Source organism: Harpia harpyja, chromosome 2, assembly GCF_026419915.1.
Source record: "Harpia harpyja isolate bHarHar1 chromosome 2, bHarHar1 primary haplotype, whole genome shotgun sequence".
Lineage (NCBI taxonomy): Eukaryota > Metazoa > Chordata > Aves > Accipitriformes > Accipitridae > Harpia > Harpia harpyja.
Window position 1 is genome coordinate 10,663,348 of NC_068941.1, and position 19,153 is coordinate 10,682,500.

The 19,153-nt window shown below is 37.8% G+C and overlaps 1 long non-coding RNA gene across 1 annotated transcript; it reads left to right on the top strand.

The window, feature by feature from the left end:
* The first annotated feature begins 404 nt into the window (after window positions 1-404).
* LOC128154541 (uncharacterized) lies at window positions 405-4,751 on the top strand. The gene is made up of 3 exons (XR_008239371.1): window positions 405-600; window positions 1,600-2,135; window positions 4,523-4,751. It is a non-coding gene; the product is annotated as an uncharacterized LOC128154541 (long non-coding RNA).
* Window positions 4,752-19,153: the final 14,402 nt, after the last annotated feature.

A 19,153-nucleotide genomic window follows, 5' to 3' on the forward strand; every position in this document is an offset into this window, starting at 1 on the left:
GGAAACAGAAGTGATAGTAGATTGTTTAATGTTGCATTTAACAGATCATTGGTTTTGTTGCTGATGTAAAGCAGATCTCCTGGCATACTGTGGTTGTACACAAAATGATTGCATGGTGTACTATGCTATTTTAATGTTTGTAAGGCATTTGCAGCGTTTATCTGCTGTTCCCACGACTCTGGTGGAAATATGATGCAACTTCCTTCGAGCCTGTCCACCTGAACAGCATTTTAAATAAATACTCGTTGTGACATGTATCAGAAGAAAACAAAATTGCTACTTGACTGCAACCTGTTTACACTTTCTCCTGAATCAGCAGCTCGTGTTTCTCTTGTAACTTATACAACAATTCTGTTTTCACCTCTACTGTTTATCTCCCTTTCCCTTTCAGACAACTGCAAAAGCCAGAAAATGGCCTTTGTGATAATGCCACTGAGATTTAGAGCATTAAAGCAATCTCATTATCAGTTTACATCCCCAGTTGGAAATCGGAGATTGTTCAGCACATCAAACAGTAGAGCGGGGGCATGTAATGTGCAGCCCAAGGGCCAGATGAGACCTGCTGAGTCATATAATGTGGGCTCCAGCTGCCATCTTCCTGTAAGTGAAGGATGGGGACAAAACAGCAGAACTGCTGGCTGGTGTTGCTAATGAACTTGAACCGCTATACATTATGTTCCATCTGCATACCAAATATGGTTATATGCACTTATAATAAATGTCTATAGTTTATATGCAAATTGGATGTGGCCCTTGGGCTCCTGGTAAGTAACCTGCATAACCTTCAGGTCTGTAGACGGTAAGCCTCTTGCTAACGCTGAAATTATTGCATGGGGCTAGGGGCTGCCTTGCAGTGTGAGCCTGGGTAGCTCTTTGCGTAAGAGCAATGGAGGACGACTAATAGAAACCCCTTTAGTTCATCTTCCACACTAAACTCTTGGGTACATGAGCAAGAAGGGAGGGAAAGAATATTCTGTGGTTCAGAAACTCGTTGTAAAAATTCTTGCTTCCTCAAACCTTGGATCTTAGCAGCCATGTACATGTAAAACCCCCAGCCCATCAGTGAGGTCCTCCTGATGGGTCTGCAAATGACATTGCATTGTCAAATTTTTATGCTGTGGAAAGAATTTTAATTACTTTAATTACTGTTCCTGAGTTACTGGGAAATAGACTCAGAATCTATCATTATTTCATCCAACTGTGCAAATGAAATATATAATTGATATAAAATGTTTTTGTCATACACAGTTTTAACAAAGATCTATGATAGTTTAAAATTCAGAGGGTTCTTATGTGATAAAGTTCTATTAATGCATTCATTAACAAGAAATTACATTACAATGTCTGTGGGGCTTACTTCAGTGAAAGAACGATTTCTTTGTTGGTAATTTCATCTTGATGTTAGTCCCCTCTATTCAGCTTCCCCAAAACGACGTTTTTCTAAAAATCAGCACTAATATGGTAGTTAACCTTTCTCAATATTACTTAAGAAGATAATGCTGAGATACAGTCATACAAAGAATTAAACCTTGAAACCTTCTCTTTTACCCACTGTTGTGAAAGTTTGGCTCAACTTCAACCATATTCTTTATTTCACAGATCTTGCCTTTAAAATGGCAATAAAGACCTTGAATTATAAATGAGGGTTGGCTGGCTGACATATATAATGCGAAGATTCTTTTTATATGGAAAGAAGGCCCGTACAGGTATTGTTAAAGCATTTGTACCAACTTCACTTACTTTTAGCAAGGTACAGAGTTCTAATGTCATTTTTATTATTTCCTTTGTGATAAAACTAATATTCTCCAAGATATGGGGGAGGGGTTATGTGAATCTGCCATCCTGAAAGGTACACAAATAGTTTACTCAAAATACCACTCAATTTTTATTTATTTATTTTTAATTTACTCATTCTTACAAAAAACACCACAAAATAATTGTCTTTTCTCTTTCTTGGGGGATAAAATCTGAGTGTGACCACGCTTCTGCAAATTCTGGCTTTGCTTTGGGAAAGAAATGTGTCTGTGTTGTGTCGTGGACCATTGGGGAATTATGGATGACAGGTACTAGAAGGTGAACTTCTGCAGTGCAGAACATGGGGAATATGCATTGACCTTGCAGGACCACTTCAGAAGGTGAGGTTAAAGTCCTTTTTTTTTTTTTTGCATCCTGGCAGATTTTATTGCCATAAATAATTTCTTCAGTGACGCCTAAAAGTGCAATTGTCTTGAAAATGTACACATTTAAAATTATTAATTCATGTTAGGTCTTATTTTACTTTCCATTTATGAGCTTAGGGTGGTTTATTTTCTAGCTGTTGTTGACAATCATGAGGGATAAAAACCTACAATTTCCTTACTGTGAAACCTGAAATTCTCATCCAGCCACTTGATTCCAGGAGCTCAGACCAACTATAGAGAGACGCTTAATAATCAAGTCCTAAGAATTGATGTGGTTGCCTCTGTTAGAGGACTTTCAGTGAGAATGAAAATGGTTCTGGTGTATTATGAACTGTGAATGAGTATAGATCCTGTGTTGTCCTAAATCTCTTTTGAGCTGCTCATAAGATCAGTCATTAATGCTATATGAATAAATCAGCTGGGGATTCCTTTCTTCTAGATAAATCCCAGTGTCATAGGGGAATGTCATCTATATATCTAATAAGAGTAATGATACTATATACCACTACATTAGAGTAAGGCCTGCATTTAAATGACCACAGACTGCTCTGCAATGAACTTTAAGGTATAGACAACTTCTGGGCTCTCTGTTGGAACTATCCACGGTATCTGGTTTTAGACTGGATGACACTTTTGATGTACTATGAAAATGGCAACCACCCCACCCAACCAACAAACCAAACAACAAAAAAAAACAAATAAAAAAATCACCCTTTACTTCAGTTCCTAGAGACAGTCTCTGGCAACTATCAGAAATGTTATAAGCTACGGAAGACTAGGTGAATCAGGGAATCACACTGTTCCTGAAAGGTTATGTACCACCATCTGTAATTAAAATTCTGATAGAAAAGTACCATGCCACTGAATTTGTGGTCTGAGTATGCAGTTTGCAGTATGCAGACAAGTTGGATAGCCAGCTTGCTGCCATCAGTACTCTGCACTGCATTTTTGCTCAGATTCTTAAAACTGAAGCACACTGCATAGTTCTGAGTTAGCTTTTAAGAGGCAGCAAAAATTGGCAAAACATAAAAGACTTCAACTACCTATATATCAACCAGTCAATAGCATGGTACAAAAAAGCAGAGAGGCATTTTATTAACATTTCAAGCAGTTCTTGCTCTACTATTCTAAGAGGAGGCTAGTCTTTATTTAACCTGTATTAACGTAGGAGTTATCTTGAGAAGCAGCAGTAGTACAGCCACCAAATACAAGAGGCCACATTTTCAGTATGTTTAGCAGTTATGGATGTCATAGAATGAAGGTAAGTATTAAGAACTGGCATAGTCTAAAAGCCCCTCAAATTAAAAGTAAAGGATGCAAATTTCTTATAGACGAACATGCCAGGAAAATAACATTGGGAAAGTAATGTCTGTCTCTGAACAAAGAGGGGTCTTTGAAAGTAAAAATAAAGAGATATAAAAAGCAATAAATACAATGGAGACATCAAAAGAACCCACCAAAAATGATTACATCAAATCAAAAAAGATTAAATATTTTTAAGGTGCAAGACAGATCAAAGGCTTCTTAAAGATATCAAACACGTGAAGCCTATGAGGAAATTACGATGCTAAGAAGCAAAGACAGAAATTAATGAAAATGTACATACCACCATTTAAAGTGGAAAATGAAATACAGTATTCTAGGGTCAGCCAAAATATTTGGTACTAATAATCCTTTCATCTTTTATTAGCTGAAATTAAAATATAGACTACATAACACCTGAAAATTCACGATATGATTGAATTTGCCATCACAGTTATGTAAAAGAAAAAGCCCAACCTACTAATTACTTAAACTTCTTTGAATGTGAAAATAAAAGTAATGGAGAAAAAGAAATCGATGACAGGATATTTAAACATCGAAAAAGTCTTTGACTTGGATTCAGCAGAGTTGAACTAAGTATTTTACTGGAATAGTTATACTAATGCCAGTGCTGGAGCTTGCCCAAACAGAACTAGCTCAAATATCTGTGCTAGAGGAATATTTTATGATGTAATCATATTGGTGAAAAAACTACATTATGAACCATCTGTTCTGTGAAAATACATTGGTTCACTGAGGTGATTTTACAAAGTTTTATTTTGTAAAATTGTTATTTTCCCTTGCTGCTTCTTACCTAGAATAGGCCTAAATACTGTTCATCCAGGAAAAAAGATATACAAATACTTACCTGAGAAGGTGTTTTTAAACACAATTTGTCATTCTAATTTTGTGTCCACAGCTTCAAAACCAGGAATTGGAAAGCAAAGGGATAGACTTTCGAGCTTATAAATTAAGGTTAATGTGACCTTTTTTCCATTAAGTTATCTAGACGAGGCTTCCAAATCTTTCTCTTTTCCAAGCCCCCAGAATACATCATCTGAGGGTCTGGAAGACACCAGCTAGTTCCTTTGAACTTGCATCATGACAGGGTCCTACTTCATGTTTCTCACCGGGACAATACGTGTGGATTCCAGGTTTCTCCTTCCTTCGTGGCGTTCTGTCTCTTTTGCTTCACTGGGTATGTGGTTGCTCAGCATGTGATGAAACTGAGTCTTCTGCAAGGACAACTAAACAACCAGTGTTATTCATCAAACCAATGGTATTGGGGGGGGCAAGGGAGGAGGGCGTTCAGTTTTTGCTTATTTGGAGGTACTAAGAGTATGCATGTGTTTTATAGACCAAGGAATGGCTGGAGAGGGACCCAAGAGCCAGTCGTGGAGGCCAACGCAGTCTATAATGCTCTGTCTGATAATAACCAGATTATAGCTCCACAATTCCAACAAAGAAACACAAGCGGTATGAAAGTATAGTGAGTATCAATTTGCCCATTATCTCTAATGAAATTAAATAATGCATATAGGACCACATGTTTGAAGAATAAATACATATTAAAATTCTTAACAGTCTGAAGATTAAGCCAATATGATTTTTTTAAAGCTTTCATCCAGGGAAAAATAGCTTACTGCTTGCTTTAAGTAAGATTAGCTAGAAAAATCCTATAGTACACCTAGAACAAAGTCTGAGTGGCAACAGGCAAATATTTTAATGTGGAAAGATTTTTATTGGTTTTAATTAAGCAATGACATTTTTGTTGAATGCCTTAAATCTTTAATTACTGCCCAAAAGCACTGAGCGTGACATGAGTTATTTACTGAGTCACTGTGAAATACAGTTCAATATTTTCTTATAAATACTTCATATAGAAACAACAGAAGGTCCTCACTGGCAACAACAGTGATTTTGAGTAATATAGGTGTTTCAGGGCCTGATTTGAACCACAAGGAAGTTATTTGAAAGAATCCCAATGGCTTCCATGGGAGTTGGCTCAGGTCTTTAATGAGCATTAGTGCTTGTAGTAGCTAGAGAAATGTTTTCTTGTGACTGACAATGGCCCAAAACCCAGAATCTGTCACCAAAGGGAAGCTGTGAATATGTGTTGTGGGTTTGGGGGGTTTTTTTGGTGTTTGGTTGTTTGGGGGTTTTTTTAATGGGGTGGGAAAGGTAACACCTAACATAAACCTTGGGAACAGTTTCAGATGACAACTGTAGCAGCTGTCTGCATGGATGTAATGTAGAACATAACATGGATGAGATTTTCACAGGAGTTCGGCACTCTTATATTTCACAGCACTGTTGATTTACAGCCCAGGTCAATTTTGTCATGGGCATGAGACAGACAGTACTGTAGCACTAGTAACAAGCATATATTTACGAATAGCTACAGCTAAGCCAAGGCAGGCAAGAAAACAGACATTTATGCTAGAGGTTTGCCCTTAATCTTTCATAAAAAATAGAAGTAAGGCCTACAACTGAAGCGTATGAGTCAACTCTCCCTAAATTTTAAAGTCTATGGCCTATGTAGAGAGGCACACAGAAGAGGAAAAGAAGCAGCAGTAATCTCACTGCTTGCATAAAAGTACCTAATCTGTGTAAGGTGGTGCATCTTTCCAAGCTTCCCATGTACTTAGGGGAAAGAAATCACTGTTTTCCAGGCTCTCTAACAGCCTGCACCTGGTTCCTGATCTAGATCATTTTCTGGAGAAGTAGATTTCTCTCCTCTGAATGTATCTTGCATCCCTGAAACAAGGCAATTTGTGAGTACAGTAACCAAAGGAAACAAATGAGATCGGAACAAACCTACAGACAATACAGATCCCAATCAGATATGCACAGTGAACATTTGAAATAGCTAGGTGATCGTAACATGCGGCCATTTCCTCCCCTTCTTTCAAAGAGAAATGAGATATTGCCTGCAGAGAATGGACTCTGTCCAGGAACTCTAATGGACACTTGCTCTCGTCCTTCAGATGAAGTGGAAGCATCCAGGCAATCCTCATCATGAACCAAATCAGTGAAAACTACCTAAGTGTACTCATGTTTTCTGATTTTTGCAACTATGGTTTTATTTTGTGCAGGAAAGAAATGGTTGCTGAATATGAGTAGTGATCGCCAGAACAGCAAAGTCTGTTACAGCAAAATGTGAGGCTAATTTTGATTTACCCTAAGAAGCGTAAGACATGATTTTTTTTTACGGACAACGCAATGCTATTGTCGTACAGAACATATATCCGAAGTTTTTCTGAGGAACGTACTGCAGATGCATCTCAACAAGAGTGAAGGAAACATCTAGGTCAGTTATGTTTTTAGAGACTACACTTATGGGCATGAGAGCCCAGAGCAGCAGGAACTGGGGAAGGAGCCCGGAGCTGAGGAGAGTTACTGCTCAGGCAGCTGAGAGCAGCCCTGGGGGATACTGGTGCTGAGGGCTCTGCACACCATCTGCAGTCAGCAGGGTGGACTCCTCCTCTGAAAGAGTCACCTCCTCAGTGCACCCATGTGCAAGAACCTGGCTTTGCCATCACTTTCCTGTGACATATCTCTTCTGAGAAAATCTAGACTTTTTATCTGTAGGAAGGGGAATTTATTCTGTTAATCACAGACTAAATCCAACTGTTCCTAATTCTGTTGGCATAAGCCCAGGTGGTAGGCCCTCTGAGCAGAAAATCTGCCAACTGGGAAGTCATTATAGGAAAAAACAGCTGCTGTTTTTCATGTTAAAATCCTGGGCATACTGTGGAGCCCAAACTGTAGTCTTAAGTTTTCCTTTCCCAGCAGAAAGCTTAACAGTGTGTGAAAGTATCAATACTGCCTGATCACCACACAGAACGTATCTCCAAAAACACCCTGGACTTATTTAGGACTCAAAGATATATCTCATAGGTGGTCCAGGGATGCAATTTTATCCTCTAGATAGTGTTTACCAACACTTGCATGAAAGCAATCAGCAGTCAAAAAGGAGGAACGTTATCCTACACTTCAACACCTACACTGGAAGCGTAGTTTTCTTTATTTAGATGTTGCTTATTGAGTTTTCATGAAAGAATGAAAAAACACACAAGACGATGAATACAGGATATGCAACATCACAGAGGTAAGAAACTTGCCTTTCTATCTATAGGGCTTGTTCATAAGGGTTCCTGTCTGTCCTGGTTTCAGCTGGGATAGAGTTAACTGTCTTCCTAGTAGCTGGTACAGTGCTATGTTTTGAGTTCAGTATGCGAAGAATGTTGATAACACACTGATGTTTTCAGTTGTTGCTCAGTAGTGTTTAGACTAAAGTCAAGGATTTTTCAGCTTCTCATGCCCAACCAGTGAGAAAGCTGGAGGGGCACAAGAAGTTGGCACAGGACACAGCCAGGGCACCTGACCCAAACTGGCCAACGGAGTATTCCATACCATGTGACGTCCCATCTAGTATAGGAATGGGGAAGTGGGGGCGGGGAATCGCCGCTCGGGGGACTGGCTGGGTGTCGGTCGGCGGGTGGTGAGCAATTGCACTGCGCATCATTTGTACATTCCAATCCTTTCATTATTGCTGTTGTCATTTTATTAGTGTTATCATTATCATTATTAGTTTCTTCTTTTCTGTTCTATTAAACCGTTCTTATCTCAACCCACGGGTTTTGCTTCTTTTCCCGATTTTCTCCCCATCCCACTGGGTGGGGGGGGACTGAGTGAGCAGCTGCATGGTGTTTAGTTGCTGGCTGGGGTTAAACCACGACACCGTCCGACCCTCCCCACTGGAGTCAGTACCATGTCTCATAAACCTAACATACTTGGCCGAGTTCAAGCCAATAATTTCTGTAAAGAAAACCACCTTATCAAAAGTCTTGAAAAAAAATTGCATAATTCTATTTAACATCCTTCATAATTTTAAAACAGTGACTTGCAGAACAATGACAAGAAAAACAATTATTTGAGATATTAAAAGTCTCCTATGTAAAAGTTTTCAACAAGAATGCATTCTGAACTCTTTGGCTCTACTTTCATTCAGGACTTTCAGCTTTTTACAAGATCAAGTCCCAAGTATAAGACTTAACGCTGCATCTTGTACCTACTTCATTTAAAGATAAAGAAAAAAGAACCATCTAGAAATCCTGATAACACTAGCACAGAGGAGACCAAGATGGAAGAGTTACCTTGGATTGCTTGTGCCTTATGCTGCTGGAGATACCAAGTTCGTAATTTAGGTGATAATATGGGTTTTTTCCTTCCATGGGGAAAATGTTACCACATTGCTGTGTGAGTAACTTGTCCCCAACCAATTTTCAGAACAATATCTAACATCGGCCTGTGAAAGTTTCCTCCATTGAAATTCAGTATGAAGTTCACTACAGCAACAGTATCTAGGGTCTGATCGCTTGTCTACTGAAATGAAATGATAGCCTTCTATTCCTCTCATTATGCATTAAATTAAGATAGAATCCAGGAAAGATATCAGAGTTTCAAATGTATTCTTGTACTGAATAAGTGCTTCTCCCCCACCACTCACCCCTGCAACTTCTTTGTACTTAAAATGGTAGTATATAACATCCTCCAATATCCAAATTTTCAGTGAGAGCCAACAGAAGCTACATTTCATGTTATAGGGATGGACGATGAAGAAAATCATATTAACATTTTAAGAGCAAAGCTTTAATTATTTGCATTTCTTGAATATGTCCATCAGTCTTAAGTGATTATTTTCTACTGATAAATGTTATTTGCTTTTAATGTGACCTATTCAACACTTTCATAAACGTTTTACTCCAGCCAGGTTCCACATACTCTATTCAAGTTCTTCATGTCACCATTGTGTATAGGAATTTTTGGTGTGCTTTTATGAGACAGACAGAAGGAGAGAGACGCCAAAAAGTTTAGTAGGTAGGATGGAAGGAAACAACCTATGTAGATATTTGCTAGTGTCTGTAGCAGTTAATTCCTCATTCTTATACCAAGTCTAAGAAAATTTTCTTCCTGTAAAATTGAACTTTACTATTAGTACATAAATGCATTGTGACAGAGGTGCAAAAGCTGTTGATTACATTTACCTCTGAACTTTGATGCATTTTATAAAATTTTCAGGCCCTTCAAGTACTATAAAGATAATTGCTGAGAAATTGAATTGAAGCACTTGAAGTCACTCTCATTTCTGTTTACATTACTATTTCATGAAAAAACATTTGATAATTCAATTTTGCATTCTTTTACAGGACAAGAAAATAAAAGCTTGGAAAAGTTTTAGGACATGAAGACAAAACTATTCCTAGTTTTACTCTTAGGTTCTTACATGCTTTTAAAAAACCCAAACAAACAAAACCCCCATTTGTTCCCAGGATCAAATTTTACTGCTTTCAAATGAGGATGTATCTTTGGTAACTTTTGATTCAATTTCCTAGCAGCAAGTGGTTTTGGCAGGGGGGGAGGGTTGGTGGTAGGAGAAGATTGGGGGGGGTTATCTGTATCCGAACTTTAAGAGTTTGACAGCTTTCAAGATGGCATTTCCCTTCTGTAGAAACTTTCTCTAATGTCTGTAAAAATGACAGAACCTTCAGAAAATTGTTTGGTTTTGCTCCCTGCATTAACATCTCTGAGCATGTTGGTGTGAGTCACAGGTTGATGACCTACGTCTATCTCCTAGTGAAACAGCTTCCCTATTACAAAATCTATCACAACTGGCACTGACACCATTTCTTGAAGTGTTATCTCTGACATGAAGGAGCAGACAAGGAACTGGTGTCCTCTTTTTGTCCCTGTAAAATAATAGATAATGCCTGAAATACAGGCGCAGAGCAGTATTTGAACACTTGCTTTATTGCTCCCTGTGTGACCTTGCTTTGAGACCTCTTTTATAAAGTCCACCTGCCTGAGTACAAGAGGATAAAATAAAAATAAACTATAGTTCTCTGAAATTTTCAGTAATGTTGCTGCTCTTCCATTGAGAGAGTTGCAACAACCATTTGATGCCTTTTTTTCTCTTTGGGGCAAGTGTTTAATGTCTTCATGAAATAGCACTGTGCAGAAATCTACACAGCATGCCCAACCCCAGCACATCTGCCCTCGGTATTGGATAATGATTGTTCACTTCATATAAAAATTAAAAGGTGCAGAATGTAAAAAGAACGTGCTTGATTTACTTTTGCCTGTGTAAGAAAGTTTTCAAGGTCAACTTTTTTGGAGATGGGAAAAGGAGAAGTACCTATTTGTTCCCTGACACTTATTTTCAGATGCTTCAAATTTTGCCTAGATATAACTACTTGAGCTGAACAATTTTGGAAAATTCTGAAAGTATTTACACATTAGTGTAGAAAAATATTTGCTAGTCTGAATTTAAAATAATTATGAACTATGACTGTCAAATAAGTTTGGCAGAGAGTGCCTGCTGTATCAGGGTTGCACCCTTTGCCATCTACCAAAAATTTGTCCCAATTTGCCCAGATAAATACAGACTTTTTATTTTTCAACATTGCTGTTCCCTGAAGACTTTTTCTAGCCTTCACATGCTTCAGGTTTTGCAGTGGAGATGTTGGCTGTTCCTGCCTGAAAGGGGAAAGGAGAAGAAAGCTGCCTAACATAGATGGAAAGGGAAAAAGAAGATCTGCTTAGAAAAGAGAAGTCTGGGAGAGCTGGGGAGCGGGGAACCCAAGGTAGAGTATATTGTGGCAAGAATTTGAAAAATGAAGCTTGTGCCCATACAACTTTTTGGAGTGAGACACAAGTTTTTGTGCCTGATTTCTAAGTTGGCCAGGCGTTGCATTCACTGTGTCATTATGCTTCAGCTAATAAAACCTGCTGCAAAATAAATGAGAATTAATTGGGCAGGGCATCTTAGATCAGATAGACCAGGTCTGGGACCTAGGGAACTTAGTTTATCAGGACAATGAGCTAAGATAACAGGGAGTCAAGTTTTAAGAGGTTCTAGAAAATAAAGTAAGTGAAAATGGAATTAAACACTGTTACTGTTTGGAAATATTTCTGATATTTATCAATGTCTCAGTGTTTGTTTGCAATATAATCTTTTTCTTTTAGCACGGGATGTATGAGTACATATGCATATGTCCCCTTCAAATTCAAATCTGCAGTAGCATAGATTCTTTCTGTAACTTTTAAAGTGAAAAGCGGATTTATAGGGTATCATATAATTCAGGATGGCAAGTATATGACAATGGACATACGACAAGTATGTGACAGATGGAAGCACTGTAAAATCTGGCTTTATCATCATTTCACTATGTCGTGCTATGGAACTGCTTGGTTTTATTTCCTCTGCATGGCACAATTTATTTAATTTCCAGGAGTCTTCTGCCTACACATAGTGGTTGCTGTTTGATAAGGCAGAGAGAGATAGAATTTCACTGGAAAGAGACATACATGACTCCTTATTGAGCAATTTATTTTTGCCTTTGAGTTATAGGACCATTCTGATTAAAAGAATACACTTGTCCTTTATGTATGAAAACTACCACCTTTATAGAAGGATGCACATATATGCATTTGTGTGAGGTAATCAAAAAGTATTGTACAAATTAACTCCCCCAAATATTCTAATTTGCTATCCCAAGAAAGATGGTAAATCATTGATTAAAATTTCCACTAATAATTTAGAAAAGGGACTACAAGTTTCATGATATATAGGATAAATCCATATTTAGGATTGCAAATAGTAGCTCTATTTCTAAAATTTTAAAAGTGTTCCTATACACTTTGAGAGGGAGTTTAATATAGATATCCTCCTCGCATGTCTTTCAAATCTAAATATTGATGAGTAGTGTTCTCATTCTTTTCAACATGAATATTCCTAACCTACAAAAGGTAACGATAGAAATATCATTCTACATCTAAAGGGAGATAGTAGCTTTGCCAAAGAAAAGTCCATAAGGACCTTTACAAACAATATGTTTTATTGATATTTTTTCAAAATATCAGTACTATATACTTCTACTTTTCTACTGTATACTTGAATCTTAATACCCGTGCAATATTACATATTATTTTATTATGGTCACAGGCTCCCACTGTAATTAAGTTATGAATGAATTCTAGGATTTCAGTCTGTAATATAGGTTATGCAGTGCAACATACTCATGAAAAGTATTCACATTAAATACTGATAATCTAATATTCACCAATCAAATATTAATAGAATGATGTCTCTATCTGTACAGCAGGTAGCTTGCTTATGGCATGAAAAGTAGTGGTCAGTGCTAAGGTAAAGGTAATGTTGGTTTTTATTTTTCAACCCCTGTCAGTTTAGGACCCAACTACTTGGGAGCTGGATCTTTGCCACAGTCTCTTATGTTCTCATCAGAAGGATGACTTGGGGCTGATATGGTCCAAAATTAGGTCTAAAAAGAAGATTTTTATGTAATTTACATCTGTTAGAAACTTACCTATTTCTCAATTTTTCTCCCTTCTTGAGGGCCTATTTGCCATGAGCTCTGAATTCTGTGTTTTCCACTTCAACTTACTCATTGTGTGTTCTTGTTTGGATTATAGCTGGCAGCTTTGCCTCCTATGCTACGTCTGGGAGCATGACTGCTTCGGAGGCTTATATATCCTAGATTCTCTATTCAGCTACCATCATGTTGCCGTACGTGGCTACAAGAAAAAGCCTGCTGGACTGCTGGGTGTGTTGATATTATCAGTTCTCTGACAATAGTCACTGCATGCTGTTTCTTACTCAGGAATTGCAAAAGCCTAATAAATATGAAGGGTGCTGTTGTAGTCATGCCATCCCAGAAAGAAGCCTGGGGGTTTTGCCCCAAATTCTTTTTTGTTCTGTGGATCTATATCCAAAATAGGACCTTTGGGTCCGAGTTCAGAGGCTGTGTTTGAGGATGAACCCTGTCAAGGAAAGTGCTGTCCAGTGATTGTAGTAACACTTACAGAAAAGACTTTATAATTTCTACAATAGTGTTATCACTGCCTCCCTGACTTAGCACCGTGGTACCTCTGTGAGACAAAGAAATTGTATACAAAATACCAGTTTTCTTTCCCAGGGTCGTTCAGGGAGTCGGTTCTAAAAAATTGAACATAACTTTTCGGAGGCTAGAATCAATACAATAACTACTGCTCAAGTGGTGCTGGGGAGGATATTACCTAGTCCTGGGGCACCCAGTAGTAGTCAGAGACAAAAAGCTTAGGCTCTTATTTTCGCAATAGGAATAAAATGGCCTCCAAGGTGTTGTTAAAAAGGTCCTCTTGAAAAGTTCAGATTTCATAAGATTTATATGAGCTGTATTGGCTTATTCAGAACTTTAATTAAAAATCCTAGAAGGTCCTTTAGTTCATTAATTGAAGATGGTTGCCTGTAAATGAGAGATTAATTTATGCTTGTTTTTAATTGTTGGATGCTACCACAATTGGTGCTGCATAAAAATACATGCAGTACATAAAATATGAATTAAAACAAGTGAATAATTATAACCACATCAGCCTAAAGGCAGGAGGCATTTTAATATCAGAGTCTAGTAATGGTGCATGAATTAAGAAGGATTAATTTTTCTGAGACAGTTCAGAAGTATTTAGCCTTTATTCTGCCCTTATTTAAAATGCCTCATATAATACATCTCAGTATTTTACATAATTTAAGGTTTCATAAGGCATTTTGTTCTCTCTCTATGAGGTTCTTCAACATACTGAAACACTCTGAAGATCTTAGATCTACAAATCATAATCTTTCCAAACAGATCGTTTGTTCTTCGGCTTTGCATTTCGTAGTCTGTAGTATCAGTGCCTGCTACAGATCAGCTTCCTCAGTTAGGGAGGTGCTTTGCTTACGGAAATAGAAATATACTTAGATACATAAGTAGGTGTATATATAGGTAAAGACATTCCACAATGGTCAGAACATTACAGTTATCAGACAGTTTAGCATTAATGTGTCATGGAAAAATGCTTATATTCTCTCCCGTGGAGTATTCTTTCATTTATTTGGGTAGCAAATGTGCAGCAGAAAGCAGAGTCTGCTTCACTGTCAGACAAATCAGAAAGACAAGATTCTATGGTTCTGTGTTCTTAGGAAATAGAAAACACATACGAACTATATGCACGTTTTAGGACACACACTACAGAGAGACTGGTTCAGCGGCGAGGCTGCTGACCATCAGCAAAGTATTTCACAATATGTGTAATTTTGAATCTTTTTCCAGTGACTGTTCAACTGGAATTAGTTAACTACATAGCTAAAAATAAGAGTATCTAAGGACTTTTCTAGATTTGGCTCAGATTTTTGCAGGAAGCTCATGTTACCAAAAAGTGGAGCCCTTAGTGGCCGGAGTGTATCGCAGCAGATAGCATAACTGGTACAATAATGTGCCTGAGTGGGTATCAGGCATTTTTGATTTAAGAAACTGAGCAATAGATGGAGAGGTAGTGAAAATGAAGAAGATTCCTAAGGGGAAAAACAAATCAGAAGTCTTACTAATTGTAAAAGTTTCACAAGAGGGCAGAATTTGTACTACCATATTAATGCCATTATTAAGTTTTTGATAAATGCTTTACACATGAATATTAACACAAGATAGCCTGGATTCAATCTATTCACAGAGCATAGAAACATCGTCTCAGCATCCTGAACGCATCTGTCAGCATATCCTTTGATCCTGCTTTGTAACATGTCTTCTATTTCTGTTCTGGGTTTCTGGGCCTTTCCTCTGCAGAGTCTTCCAACTCTAACAGATTATTTCAAAATATGTGGTAGCTTTGTGATGTGAACAAACATCTACTGGGATCAGATTCTTTAAAGTATATATGAATAGTAAATTAGTTAGATAGAGCTCTTGTATGCCTGAAAAGTGTTTCAGTTCCCTCAGCATGTGAGCTTTCTCTACATTAGAAAGCAAATCACAATCAAAGAGCCTTACGTGGGTTTTATATTTTGACCTTGGGCAAGTCACTGAGGCCCTCTGTGGCTTGGTTTGAAGCTCAGATTCCTGCATGTGCAAAACGCTAATGTTCCATGCATCAAGGTGTACATTCATCCTTATTTTTTCTCCTGTGTAGAAACATGTGAATCCTAGCACTGCCTATTTTTTTTTTTTTTAAGTTTGTAAAACTTTTTTCTTTTTTTATTACTTCTGGCCAGCACGATATGCACATTTTGCATGTGTGTTTCTGATCCCTATCTGGACATTTTAACCCTATCTGCTACTTCAGTAGCAGAAGTTCTTCTTCAGTTTACAGCACAGAGGTCCTGAGTTTTGCCTCTCTACTTAAGGAGAACTCTTATTGGGTTTTAATCTTGGCTATAACAGCTTCCATGACCCCAGAGTTCACAGTCTGCCTCTGTTCCTTGGCTATGAATGTTTCTCTTTCTCCTATGGGAAGAACAGTACACTTTTTTTTTTTTTTCCCTGGAAAAGAGTGGTATGACCTGAGAGGCTCTCTGTTATAGCAACTTTCTCACTCTTAAAACTATAGCTGAGGATTTTGTGAACAGTTTTGCAACCCTTGGGGTATTACGAGGTCAGCTACTGAACTACTGCCCATTTGATGGTCCCCCAGGGTCTTTCACTCCAGGGCACTGTAGGATTTCTTGACTTTAGGAAGTGCTTATGCTGCTTTTATCTATCTTTCTTTCTGCCTTCCCTTCCCCTGCTCCCCCCACCAAGTGTTTCTAATAGTAATTATTCTTTTTCAAAATGTGACTTTAGGAATAGGAAAATTCTTTCTCTGCTGAAGGGATAAAGGCACAGTTATCTGCAGGCTTTGCTTAGCTGGCATCACCAGTCCCAGAGCCAAGCCAGCCTTCTGTCAGATGGCAACTCAAAGATTTTGAAGGAGCCAAACTCTAAGACAAGTACCCAAAAGGAAAATAGGAATCCACTTTTCCTGACATCTCTGTCAGCAAGCAACAGAAGCGCACAGTTCCCTATCTTCACAGGACACGGAGGACAAGGAAAGTAGATTGGGCATGACAAAAGCATGAGACCAACAAAGCTGCTAAGTAGCTCCTGAGGACAGCAATGTGGGTGATGCAAGACCTCGTCCCTTTCAGATTTTGCTGCAGAGCATTTGCAGGAATAAGCACTTTTCATCCCTTCTCAGAGAAATGATGCTGGTTGCTTAAAGAGCCTACTGGCTATGAACAAAAAGCCTTGCAGAGGTGAGTAGTTGTCTCTGAAGAACGTTTCCTACATTTAAATAAGAAAGGTGACTGCTGTTTATGTCAGGTTTCTTTTGGCTGAAGTTCTGATCTTTTCCTAAAAATTAAAGCAAACAAGGAAGAGGGGGTTATTGAAATTTATAAAGTTATGTATAGGGTTAATCAAGAACCTTTGTTGAAAATGATGCATCCTTTTCCTTCTTTGCCTGGACAGGCTTCCTGGAATTCCTGGTTTAGCATCTTGGCCTTTTCCCCTGTCTTTTAAGCTTTTCAAATATTCTTCTTCAGTTTGAGTACAGTTTTTAAAATTTCTGATATACTTGTCTCCGCTGTGTCAATGCACAAAGGAAATAATCCTCGATCTTTCTGGAGAGTCTATCCCAGCTAAGAAGATAAGTTGTGTCTGGGATCAAGTGTTCAGACTACAACTGTCCAGACGAGCTGATTGGTGACATCACGCCTTCTCTCAGAGGCTTGTTTTATATAGTTATTGCTTTCCTTATTAGCTTCTTATAATTCCTCTGCCTCTCAGCACTGCTTAACTTTATGTTGACTTTTCAGTGAGTTCTTTTAGCTTTTTTCTGACTCCAGGGACATCATCTAATTTGAGCAAAAGTACTTTTTTGTATTTGCTCAATGCCTTTGGAACACAATTTTTATTGATGGAAAAAAGTAATGGACAGAGAATAAATTAGAAGTCATTGTGCTGTCGTTCATTGGTGCCCTAAAACACTGGATGATGAACGGATGTATTTATTTGCTTGTATTCAGAGATTAGTTTTATTTCTTTTTATTCTTTCAGTAGGCAATGCATATTGATATGTTTTAAAAAGCAGAAAAATACATATAATCCCATGAAATAGCACTGTTGTGCATCTAGGAAAAGTTTGCTTAGTTGTATGTGTTTTGCTGAGGTAAACATAGGACTTTCTTATGCTTTTTGCACCGAATGGAAAATTTATTCTCATTATTCTACCTTAACTTGGATTGTCAGTTTAAATTCACCTGCTGAGTGCTATCAACTGGTGTTGGCATCTGTATTCGTGCTTGAAGATGTCCATATTCATTACTGGATTTCTTTAGCTTAACAAAGCTTGGAATTAAATGCAACCCACAAAGCAAGCATTTATCATTCTGCAATGCGTGGAGAGCTAGTGCTGCTAAAGGAAAGTATTATTTCAGGCATTAACAGTCCAGTCTGATTATGGAACTCTGTCCGTTTCTGGTGGAAACCACTGCAAGAACAACAACATCATTACCATCTGTGTCCTCAGCAGAGGCTTCATATCTGAACGTTTAACATTTCAAAAATCCTACAGATGTTGATATTGCATTATTCATTTAGTTAGAGACTGCCACAGCTGTGTACTTTCCTGTATATTCTTTCAAACAATCTGGCAGCAGACTCTAATTTGAGCAGTGCAGAGTACAGACTTCAATTTTGATGGGTATGACTCTGGTATACATGATTTGTGCCTATTTGGCAAACTTGCAGTCTCTGAAGAAGCAAAATGGAGTATTGTCACTGCACTCCAGCAATTTCAGTATTCCAATGACAATTTAATGGATTGAAAATGAACATGCCTTGTGTACATCTGAATGTTCTTGTGGTACTGAAATTATTTTAGAGAACCCTTTCAAAGCAATACATCAACTTGTCAATCAATAGATTGATGGAGTGAAAGAAGTGGAGTATCAACGAAAGCAAGAGAAATAGTGAGGGAAAAGAAAGGAGTAAAATAATAGGAAAAAAAGGAGGGAAAGAGATGGAAGACAGAGAATGTGAAATGCACTGTATATTAAAAAACAGAAGAACAAGCAAAATGGAACAGAAAAAAGGGTTGAAAAATTAAATTATAAGGAGGAAAGGAAAAACTCAAAAGAGTTCATGAGAAAAGTTTTGGTGAGGTATGGAAGGATTTAAATACCATCTCTGTTAGCTACTTGAAAATGTATTGCATTCAAAAACACAGTTTCTAAAATATTTCTAGTGAGCAACTGGTTAAAAATACTCTGCTTTTGCTATGACTGCACACCAGGAGGAAAAGGGGATTGGAATCCAAATTGCCAAATGTCCATTGAATAAGATTCTTTCCCAGGAATCAGCACAAATGGGTACAAAGCTCTGTTTGTTTATTTCTACTCATAGAATCTGATATTGGAAGTTATTCAATTGCTTGAAAGCAATTTGTTTTCATAGCTTGTGACTGGGCAGCCAAATCCCAAGAAGCCCTGCAAACTTTACTGAAAATACTTTAAATCTACAACAGTGATACCGAAAGTGAAAGGTGACCTCATCTCAGTGATGTCTCCCAAAAAGAGGGTTGGTGCTTTCTGAATTTTTGGGGAGTGGGCTCAACTTTTTTTTTTTTCTTTTTTTTTTTCCACTAGTTAAATGTTAATCATAAAAAATAACAAATTCACACAGGAACACTGGATGATTCCTTTGCATTATCTGTTCGAAGAAAGATCAAAGTAAGAACACCCTCATCCTATCGTTCTGAGTTTCATTGAGTGATAGTAATTGAAATCAGTGTTCAAAATGCAACGAAAGAATAAGAATAGT